Source organism: Prionailurus bengalensis, chromosome B4, assembly GCF_016509475.1.
Source record: "Prionailurus bengalensis isolate Pbe53 chromosome B4, Fcat_Pben_1.1_paternal_pri, whole genome shotgun sequence".
Lineage (NCBI taxonomy): Eukaryota > Metazoa > Chordata > Mammalia > Carnivora > Felidae > Prionailurus > Prionailurus bengalensis.
Genome location: NC_057358.1, coordinates 36,076,523 through 36,086,376, shown reverse-complemented (window position 1 = coordinate 36,086,376; position 9,854 = coordinate 36,076,523). Strand labels below are relative to the sequence as shown.

Below are 9,854 nucleotides of genomic sequence, written 5' to 3'. Positions count from 1 at the left end.
TCACTAGGTTAAGTGATTGACACTTGATTTCGGCTGGGGTCGTGATCTTGTGGTTTGTGGGTTTGGCCCCGTGTCCAGCTCCACCCTAACAGTGCAGAGCGTGCTTGAGAGTCTCTCTCCTTCTCTCTCTGCCCTTCCCTGGCTTGTGTGCACTTTCTCTCTCAAATAAACAAATAAACTTAAAAAATATATAGAAGGGACTCCTACAAGCTAATAGCAAAAAAAAAAAAAAAAAAAAAAAAAAAAAAAAGTAACCCAATTTCAAAATGGGCAAAGGACCTGAATATACATTTTTCCAAAGAAGACATACAAATGGATGACAAATACATAAAAGGCTCAACATCACTAACCTTCAGAGAAATGCAAATAAAAACTCCAAGATATAACCTCACACCTATTAGGATGGTTATTCTCAAAAATACAGGAGCTAACAAGTGCTGTGAAGAATATGGAGAAAAGGGAACTCTTGTACAATGCTGGTAGAAATATAAATCATTATAGTGGTTCCTTAGGAAATTAAAAGTAGAACTACCATATGGTCCAGCTATCCCACTTCTGGATGTATATCCAAAGGAAACAAAACCATTATCTTGAAGAGATATTTGCACCCCTGTGTTCATTGCAAAATTATCCACAGTAGCCAAGATGTGGAAACAACTTAAGTGTCTATCAATGGATGAATGGATCAAGGATATGTGGTATATATATGTATATACATATATATGTATATATAAACAAACATGCACACATGCACAATGGAATATTATCAGCCTTAAAAAGAAGAAAATCTTGTCACTTGCTAAACATGGGTAAAGCTGGAGTTCATTATGCTAAGTGAAATAAGCTAGACAGAGAAATACAAATACTGCTGCATGGTATCACTTACACGTGGAATCTAAAAAAAGTTGAACTTGTAAAATCATAGAGTAGAAGAGAGGTTGCCAGGGGCTGTAGGGTAGGGGAAATAGGGAGAGGTTGGTAAAAGAGTACAAACTTTCTGTTATGAGTAAGGTCTGAGGATCTAAATTATAACATGGTCACCACGGTTGTTACACTATATCAGTGAAACTTGCTAAGAGAATAGAACTTAAATCTTTTCACACACACACACACACACACACACACGCACGCACACACACACGTAATTATGTGAGGTGATGTATGTGTTAACTCACTGTGTGTGGGGGGGAATCCTTTCACAATGTACATGTATATCAAATTGTCAGGTTGTAAACTTTAAATATTTTATAATTTTATTTGTTCAATATACATCAATAAAGCTGAAAAAAATTCCGTTATTTGAACTGTGCACAAAAAATTGGTGCATTTTATTGTATGTAAAGCGTAGTTCAATAAAGTTGATTTTTATAAACTACAAAAAATGTTTAAAGAAGACTCTCACACACATCCACGCGCACACGACCCAGGGTTAATAAATGTTAAACATTTTGTCATTTGCTTTATCTTTCTCCATATAGGAGAAATGAATTATTACCAATGAAGGTGAATTCTTAGTTCCCAGATCTATTTTCCACCCCTTCCCACCAGCAAGCACATTCATAAAGTTGTATGTTTCTTTCTCTGTCCATTAATAAAATGTATTAATAGACATCCTCATTTTACTAATGGAGATATCAAAGCTTGACAAGAACTGTGTATAGGTCATAGTTAAACAGGGAGTCAGTTAGCAGCACAGCTGGTAATAATGTTCCCAGTCATATGCTCATTCTCCAGGACTATGTTACCTAACCTGTGTTTGTGGAGCTTCTATCATAATTTATGTAGTTATGAGGACGTTTATACTGCTCTTTATCCTCAGTTTTAAACTTTACAAAAATGTGGCTTAAATGGGAATTTAGTGTGTTGTGATGTTTCTCTAAGTGTTTAAAATGGACTCCTTGAAAACTTTCAGACTAATGTGATATTTATCAATAAATGTTTGATATCATTTCAATTGTAATTAAGCAAGAATGCAGATATTTGTTTTTCACTCTAATTTTGCCATATAGATTACTAGATTATTTTTATTTTCTTATTTTTTTAATTAAAAAATTTTTAATGTTTATTTATTTTTGAGAGAGAGAGAGAGAGAGAGAGAGAGAATGGGGGAGGGGCAGAGAGAGAGGGAGACCCAGAATCAGAAGCAGGTTCCAGGCTCTGAGCTGTCTGCACAGAGTCTGATGTGGGGCTCGAACTCTAGAACCACAAGATCATGACCTGAGCTGAAGTTGGATGCCCAACCGACTGAGCCACCCAGGCGCCCCTATTTTTATTATTTTTTTTAATGTTTATTTTGAGACAGAGTGTGAGAACGCATGAGTGGGGGAGGGGCAGACAGAGAGGGAGAGAGAGAATCCCAAGCAGGCCCTGTACTATCAATGCAGAGCCTGATGTGGGCTCAAACTCACAAACTGTGAGATCATGACCTGAGCCGAAATCAAGAGTCAGATGCTTAACTGACGGAGCCATGCAGGCACCCCTAGATTACTAGATAATTTTTAAAGCAACTAACACCATTGATTCCTAATGCTTCAAACTCCAATTAGCTGGCTGCATTTGACTGTTTTGCATTGGAGGGGTTCAGAACATGCCACTCCAAAATATGAAACTTTGGCATGTTGATTATTTTGAGCTGAGAGTACTTGAGAAACAGCAAATGAACGAAGCACTCTACCCTGTCCCTTTTAACCTAAAAGCAGGCCATAAATTTCCTATGAGAAAGGTAGTCTTTCTGTACCAGGAAGAGAACATTCTTTTTTTTTCTCCCAGTTTTATCAAGATATAATTGACATTTTAACATTGTATAACTTCCAGGTGCACAACATAATGATTGGATATATGTATACATTGCGAAATGATCACCACGAAAAGTTTAGTTGACATCTATCACTTAAGTTCATATCAGAGATCGGGATTCAATGCCCAAGTGGACATATACAACTTGCTAAAGTAACCCTTAGCTTCTCCACTACAGTTCCTAGTCATTTTCCCACAGTTTATTGTTCTTAGTGCAAGCCCCTTGATCTTGCTACATCCCTAGAGTTCTTCATTTTTTGTGTAAAAAGTATATAAGCTTTTGTGTCTAAAGTCATCTTCAGGTCTTCATTTTCTTTCTGAAGATTCCTGTGTACATGAAAAATATTAAATACATTTGCATACTTTTCTCCTTCTAATCTATTCTATGTCAGTTTAATTCATATGCCAGCCATGGAACATAAGAGGACAATCTCTCCTCTCCTACAACATGTATATGACACAGACACAGGGACTGATTTGACATGTCTTGCATTTACTTTTGGTTTATCCTTTTTTTTATGGTCCAACTTCTATATTGTCCAGATTTTTTTCCTTCAGTTCTAATGTTCATATTTCAAAAGCTTATAGATCTTGAGGGACAAAAGAAGAGTTTAGCTGGTTTTAGGTATTTTGTAATAATGAAGCTGATTTCCTTTGTAATCTTTTGGGGAAAGTCATACAAACAGTTCTCTCAAAGAAGACTACTAATTTTGGTTTTCTCTAGCAGATAATTTGGCCTTTTTTCTTCTTGAAAATAGCAATTGTTCTGATTAGGAAAATAATGAATGAAATAATTCTTCTTTTCTTTATAGAAGTAACAAAAACCAGTTGTGAACTCAAGTTTAAGTTCACAATGGAGTGTAGAGTACTTTTTTCTTACCCTTTAGAATTTGAAAGCTGTACCTTCATTTGCTTGTCATTTTAGATACAACTTCAATTCCCATTGGCTATTGACTCACATATCACAATGGAACCTAAGCCTGCTCCTCCAACGAGTCCAATATCAACATTTTGGCAACATATTGTAATGTCACTCAAGCCTCATTCTGGGATGGCTACAACTAGATTATGAACGTTACTCACCCAGTGATGCATTCTCTTTGTCAACAATATCTGATAATTGTTGAGATGACTACATCAGACTAGCTGTGCCACAGGCACTATTGTGTCATTGGTGACTGGTATGGAGAGTAGGGGTGGAAGGGACTCTTCTTGGTGCTGTGGAAGATGAAGAACTCCACTCTCCTGTGGTGGGGAAGTGTGACACTTTAAGAATGGAGATAGCAGAGATTCTAAAGATCCACAGCTGACACTGAAGACACAGAATTGTCCTGAATTCTCCTTGGTTTTTGGACAGCGAGTCATAAGTTAATATATAAAGATTAGCAACTGAAGTACAGCCTGGGAGAGAGTCCTGAGAAATCTGCTTTGGAACATTTAATGGTGACATTTAGGTAAGGGATATGGGTGAAGCCAGTATGGACATGGGCCTCAGGGGAATGTCACTCAGGTGAAGTATGTTGGCAACACCCTCAATAGCTGAGAAGGTGTGAGCATTCTGAGGAAATGAAGTGGTTTATCATTGTGAACATCAAGAATTGGCAGTAGTGATCTGGGAATGGGATCAAGGTGACAGAGAATGGGAGGTAAAATCTTGGTGGGAAAATAACACTCTTTCTCACATATTTTAGCACACAATGGACTGTACCAGAGAAAGTTTCTTTGAGTTGAGCATTTTGTCAAAGCAAATCATTAAAAGAGAAGAATGCTTCGAGAAAAAATTTGAGATCTTGGATCTTTTCTAATTGTCTTTTTTATATAGCTCTGTTCCCTTTAGCAGACCTTTTATTAACTCTCAGGCTCTTGTTCTTCTCATCTTTTCCCTATGTGATTTGGTATACCGGGTCAAATTTGCCATCCAAAGGTGTCTGTGTTTCATTTCTAATGTGCTGTGGAAGTGTATCAATGTCTTCCTTGATATCAATCTCAAAAGCTTTATGTCTTTACCTGGAAAAACAGGTCATTACTGTTATATCTTTTACAAATTATGTAAATTTAAAAAATATGTAAATTTAAAAAATTTACATTTTCAGTGTAAACTACTCCTTGAAGGGAATTTATTCTTTTAATTTCTATAATCTTATTTGCATTAATTTTATCTCTTGCAACCTTAACTGGGTGGCCTAATTTATCGTATTAAGAGCATTTTATTCATGCTCCTCGTGATTTTAGTGACTTTAATCACTTCTTAGAATTTACATTTCCAGGCTTGAAGAGTTCCCTATTTTTTTTAGGGGCGGGTTCCTCATACATTAGACTCTAGGCCTTTTGGTTATGAGGTCTGTGCAGGTTTTTCCAGAATTCTTTGTTTTCTCCTGCTGTGGTTCAGGGAAGGACAAGCAAGGTATGGGCATAAGTGTTCTTGAAAGCTTATGGATTTCCTCTATATCAATAACAAGAGTTTTGACAGTTAAGGCAATTACCTCTTCAGAGTGTGATAAATTCATCTTATAACTGAACGTGAGAAACACATTTTTCTATGCCAACCGATTTCACCTGGCTATCCGAAAGTACAGTGTTCTCACTGAAGCCTTTCCAAAGCCAAGGCGAAAAACAAAGAAACAATTACCATTTCGGAAAAGCGAAAACCTTTTTTTTTTTTTTTTTTTTTTAAATTTTTCCGGTTAGTGAAAAAGCGAACTTTTGGCTGGGGGGTGGGGAGCTTTTACTTTCTTTTCTTATAGAATAAGTATGTAACCAAACCATTCTTGGTTTCTTAGAAGTTAGAGCTCAATAGAAACTCACTCATTCTGGGAAATAGACACAGTATTTAATGCCAGATTAGTTTCTGCTATTACATTTCTGCTATAGTGATCTGCTATTACGTTAAAAACATTTTACAAATTAGTCCGAATTACATGTATTTTAAGAGTGAGTGGGTTCACATTTGTTTTTTAGAAGGCATAAATCGTAATACCTTAACAAAGTAATAAAAGGTAAACGCTATTGTCTTGCACAAGACTTGGCTAATACTTTCGGATTTATTTCGGAAGCTCTCACAGACGACGCCTAGCAATATACTGGCCGTTGGCAGAAACACGAGCCACCCTAAAAATCCCAAAATTTTGGCTTCCGCCCAAGGTGTGTAGCCCGTATCCATAGAGACCGGAAAAAGCGTCCCCTAGCCGGGCGGGCCCCTGCCTCTTCTGGTCTAAATGCTTCCGCTTTCTATGGGAGAAAGAAAACGAAGATTTGTGTGAGCGCCCGCGGAGCACTTTCTCAGTACTGTTTTCGTTGAGTTCCTGGCCGAACCACAACTCCCAAGATGCCACCACGTTCTAGAGCGGTCAGAAGAGCAGTTTCCGGTTTTGGCCAGCGCGCCTGCGCACTAGCTCTGACTTTATTGGTTCGAACCGCCTCGTGCGATGCGCGTCACGGCGACGTGCAGTCGTGGGGGCGGGAAGACGCGGCGGCGGCGGTCGCGGCGGCGCGAGCACGATCCCAGACGCGGTATCGCGGCGGCGGCAGCGGCGCGGCTACCCCGGGTTCGGTCCCCTCCCTCCTCCGCTCCCCCCTCCTCCCCCTCCCCTCAGCTCTGGTTCCAGAGGAGTCCGAGACGCGCGGCGAGGCGGCGACAAGCTCTGGGTGAGGGTCTCTGGAGTGTGAGCGCCGTTTCAGGGGAGAAGAGGGAGAGCCCGGGGTCGAGAAGGAGGTGAGGGCTCTGAGGGGGAGAGTGTCCCCGGCGCGGGCCGGGGAGCGCGCGCTCCGTCCCAGCCTTCAACTCGGCCTCCTTACCTGACCTGTCGCCCTGCACGGCGTGCTGTGCTGTGACCGGGGGGACCGACCGAGAGGGGCCTGGAGCCGCCCTCCTTTCAACCGCTGTCTGTGGCGCCTGGCGCCCACCACCTGCCTCGCCCCTCCTGATACAGCGTCCGGAGCACTGTCTCAGCTCTTCTCCCCTTCGCGTGCAGTTGCCCTGCCTTACTGCCCACCGAGAGAATCTGCCCTCCCTTTCTTCATTTTTGTCTCTTATTAGCTCTAGGAATTTCTTTGGTGGCAGGCTTCGAATGGGATCTGCTTAGTGCTACTTTTCTAGTCCCTGGGGTAGGAAGATTTTCTTTACCTTTTCTTTGGTGGCGCTTCAGGCAACCTACTTGGAATAGTTAGTACCTTGGGCCCTGTTTTCCCAAAACTGGTTTGGCCTTTCGTCTGTCATTGCTTCTTTTAAAACTGATGCTAACAGGGTTTAAATCAGTTCATCTAGGGGTCCATGAGAGAGTTTGGATTGGAAACTGTCAGGTAACTTTTTTTTTTTTTTTTCCTCTTTTTGGTTTTTGACATTAAATACAAATACGTTTGTCTCTGGAATTTGACTTTATGAGACGGCCCAACTGTGACTTTTGGTAGAAGGATTCAAATGTCAGATTGGAATTTTACTGGGTATGATGACTTCAGTGCAGGTTGTTGGCATTTTTTTTAGTACACTGGCCTTTTAATATTTTTATTTTTAGATGCTGGATTTCTCAGCCTTATGTTAGCCCCATTAAATCTCTTCCAAAAACAGTGCCCCCATCCCCAAGAAACTGTTTAAAATTTGAAGAAATCTGTTGTAACATTTAAAATAATTTGATCACAGAACTTTTCAGTGAAATGTTAAAAATAATTTCCTTCAACGCAAAGCTTTAATTTTGGAGGGGAGATCTTAAACTTATTTCTGAAGTTTGAAGTGTTCTCTTATCCAAAGGCCACCTCTATGTCTCCTTTTACCACTCTCTGACTTTTTTTGTTAGAATTTGATAGATTTTTCTACTTTCTCATTTCATAGAAATGAAAATTTTCATCCATAGTATTTATTTTATAGAAATTTCATTTCTACTGCTGTTGTTCATAGATATTTTCATGCTTTCTCATAAATATGTCAGAGTGCTGACTGTGATGATCTGTAACTAAAATAATTTCATCAGTAGTTGGGACTTCCGCACATGTATTGGCAGCTGCTTGGTGGTGAATTATTGCAAACTTTGAAAACATTTCAGATTGATTTAAATATGAAAGACGTTTCTTTTAGCTTCTATTTGTAACTACATACCCACCAGTATATGTTTATATCTACACTTTATAGGCTATTTAGTAGCAAATTTTCTCTTCTTACCTGAATGTTAGGGATGAGAAAAGGATTTCCAGAGCCTAAGAGTTTGTCTTTTTCTATTCCTAGACTATGAATAAGTAAATGGATGGATTTTTTTTTTTTTTTTTTTTTTTTTTTTTTACCCACAAATGGTATCAATTTAGCTGATGCACTTTCTTTGGTATAAATCACATCAGGTTTTCCAAAATGAAAACAATTTTATTTTTTATCTCCGGGAACAGACTTTATGGCTTGTGGGGCAACTTTTGCTAGCTGTTTTTGTAAATTAAGTTTTTATTGGGATATAGTTGTATGTATTCATTTTGATGTTGTTTGTGGTTGCTTTTGCAGTGTAAGGGTAGAACTGAGTGAGTAGTGGGACAGAGACTCGCATGGCCTGCAGAGCCTAAAATATGTATTCTCTGGTCCTTAATAGAAAAAGCTTGCTGACTCCTAGTTTATTTTATTAAAAATCATGCATATGTAATGTAGAAACTTTTAAAAAAATTTTTTTCAACATTTATTCATTTTTTGAGAGTGAGAAAGACAGAGTGTGAGTGGGGGAGGGGCAGACAGCGTGGGAGACACGGAATCCGAAGCAGGCTCCAGGCTCCAGGCTCTGAGCTATCAGCACAGAGCCCGACACAAGGCTGGAACTCAGGGACCGTGAGATCATGACCTGAGCTGAAGTCTAACGCTCAACCGACTGAGCCACCCAGGCGCCCCGTATAGAAAGTTAAAATGAATCAGAAAAGTATAAAGAAGAAAGCAAAAATTGTCTAGAATCACACCACTCAGAAGGGTTTGTTTTTGTGATTATTCTTATAGAATCTGTTAGTTGTTTTTGTATAAATGGGCTCATATTGTTAAGTGTTGGTTTGTAATCTGGTTTAAAAAAAACCCTCATTGTCTATTTATTTATATTTATTTGTGTATTTGTTTATTTTATTTTAAGTAGGCTCCATGCCTAACCTGGAGCTCAACTCATGACCCTGAGATAAAGAGTCATATGCTCTACCGATGTAGCCTGCCAGGTGCCCCCAAACTCAGATTATTGTTACATCGCTATTGAATACATTTGTACTTCTGCATCAAAGAGCTCACCGGAAAGGGGCTGGATGAACCAGGTTTTCCTAATTTGTTTACCAGTTAAGATAAAAATAAAATCAAGAATGAAAGATGCTTGATGGTGATGGTGGTGGTGGGAGCACTTCTGGTGTACTGGTACTTTTCCAATACTTTACGTGTATCAACTTACCTGCAGCAGCTCTGTAGAGACATGTACTAGTATCCATATTTGAAGATGAGGAAACTGAGGTACAGAGAAATTAACTGCCCAAGTTTGTCAGCTAGTTAATAGTGGAGTTGGGATTTAAATCCATGCAGTCTGGTTTTAGGACCCAGGCTCCCAATATGCTACAGAGCCTTTCTGCTCAGGGTAGAAAGTTTAGACAGTCCAGGGGTACATGATGTAGAAATTTGTTACACACTTTATTTCAGTTTCACTCTCCGTAGAAACCCACTGTTAATAGTTTGATATAGAGATTGCCACCTCTTTGTCTGCTTATACAAATGTTTACTCCCAAATCTGTCCACATGTGCAGGTCTTAAAAAAATTAATAGACTTCATTTTTTAGAGAAGTTTTAGGTTACAGAAATTTCTATGCATGGTATAGAAAGTTCCCATATCACCTACTCTGTTTTCCCTTATTAATAACATGTATTAATGTGGCATATTTGTTACAATTGATGAACCAATATTGTTACATTGTCATTAATTAAAATCTGATTATAATAGGGCTCCTCTTTGTGTTGCAGAGTTGTTTTTTAAAAAGGGATTCAACCAGTCATTGTTCTATAGTGTGCTTTGTGGTTTTCAAAATACAGTGCTTCTGGACTTTTTAATGCAAATGAACATCATTGTTTCACT

At 38.9% G+C, this 9,854-nt stretch overlaps 1 protein-coding gene across 3 annotated transcripts in view; it reads left to right on the top strand.

Annotated features, from left to right (window-relative positions):
* Nucleotides 1–3,971: 3,971 nt before the first annotated feature.
* ADIPOR2 (adiponectin receptor 2) overlaps nt 3,972–9,854 on the top strand; it is an 80,111-nt gene continuing 74,228 nt past the window's right edge. Inside the window, exon 1 of one of the 3 annotated variants that reach the window (XM_043563511.1) lies at nt 3,972–4,250. The gene's annotated coding sequence lies outside the window, so the exon portion shown is untranslated. Of the gene's footprint in view, nt 4,251–6,245; nt 6,509–9,854 lie in introns of those variants that run through there. The other 2 variants (XM_043563509.1, XM_043563510.1) reach the window with 2 other exon arrangements.